Source organism: Silene latifolia, chromosome 9 (assembly GCF_048544455.1).
Source record: "Silene latifolia isolate original U9 population chromosome 9, ASM4854445v1, whole genome shotgun sequence".
Taxonomy (NCBI): domain Eukaryota; kingdom Viridiplantae; phylum Streptophyta; class Magnoliopsida; order Caryophyllales; family Caryophyllaceae; genus Silene; species Silene latifolia.
Window position 1 is genome coordinate 166,321,225 of NC_133534.1, and position 1,494 is coordinate 166,322,718.

Here is a 1,494-nt window from a genome sequence, read left to right on the forward strand (position 1 = left end):
ATATAACTCGGTGGATTAACCTCTTAATCGATTCTACTTCTAGAACTCTCGGTCGATAAAAATTACTCTAATTTTAATGTTTAGCCCGGAACACATGCAACTACGGTCACGAATACTTCCGTTGAGCTCAATCCAAATTTCGATGTTATAACATTTTATTACCCACTTACCCATCGTAACAAGGTTTGTATTACGGTGAAGCCGGATTAACTTCCTTATGAAATTGGGTTTCGTGGTTTCTACTATTTGGTAAGGCTAATTCTCAATTATTAATTTAGCGAGAGGTCATGTCAATTTATTATCTATCACGTTTTAAGTGAACTATAGCAGTGAACTACGATAATTGTAATTGACACGGTCGATGACTCGATATGAAATGCATGTGTTGTTATGGCGATTTGGCAATGCATGCAACATATTAAAAGAAATGCAAAGCAATAATAGAATTCCTAGTATGGCCTTCCTAAAAATAGAAAATTAAATAATCTATTACATATTCGGAAACCAACTCCTTTCGTCCCTTGAATCTTCAAGTGGCACGCCTCCCAAGAACACCATCTTCGTCGGATCACCTTTCCGAATGGCACCGTCTTGAAGATACTCCATAATTACAAATAACAATAAAAATACAAAGCTATTCCTATTATACATTTGTAAAACGGAAAAGCTGAATAAAAATTAATGTGATACGAGATCACATTAAATTACAACAGAATCAATATTCCCTTTCTTTACGGGTAATATCGATTAAAACTAAGGCCATACTAAGATAAAATTACATAATTCAAAATTATATAAATAAAAGACATTCAACAATTGAAATATGCAGCATTATAATATGTGTCTATCATGCCAAATTATGTGCCAAATCGCCCTATTTAACTTGTATCGTTTATATAACCCGGTTTTATGGAAATGCGTGATAATAACTTCTTAAAATCACAAATTAACACTTAAATCACATCTAAGCTCAAGTTAATTATCCTAACACTCTTAGGACTTAAAAATTAGTCATCACTCAATTTTGGACAATAATTCAACTTGATTTAATTTTTATGCTCATTTTTGACCTTAAAATCATCATTTATATGAAATAAATCCAAATTAAATTACAATAATTTCCAAATTTGAATTTTAAATTTTTGAACATTCTGGAATATTTACATGACACTCATAATGTCAAAAATCATGGTTAAAATTTCCGAACTAATTTTGATAAAATATAGTTGCATTTTATCAGTATTATCTCATAAAACATCTAAAGTATCCAAAAATCAATCCAATCAATTTTACAACCTTAGATCTGATAAGTGGGATATTTATGCAACCTAAAATAATTTTCTCATGCCATGCAATTCGTTTTAGCTATTTATGCTAAAATAGTCACTATTTATGCCATTTTTATACTAAAAATTCATAAATCATGCTAAATGAGATCATTTAATCTCGAAATTTACATACACTCTGTAAATTATGCATGTGACAACATATTAA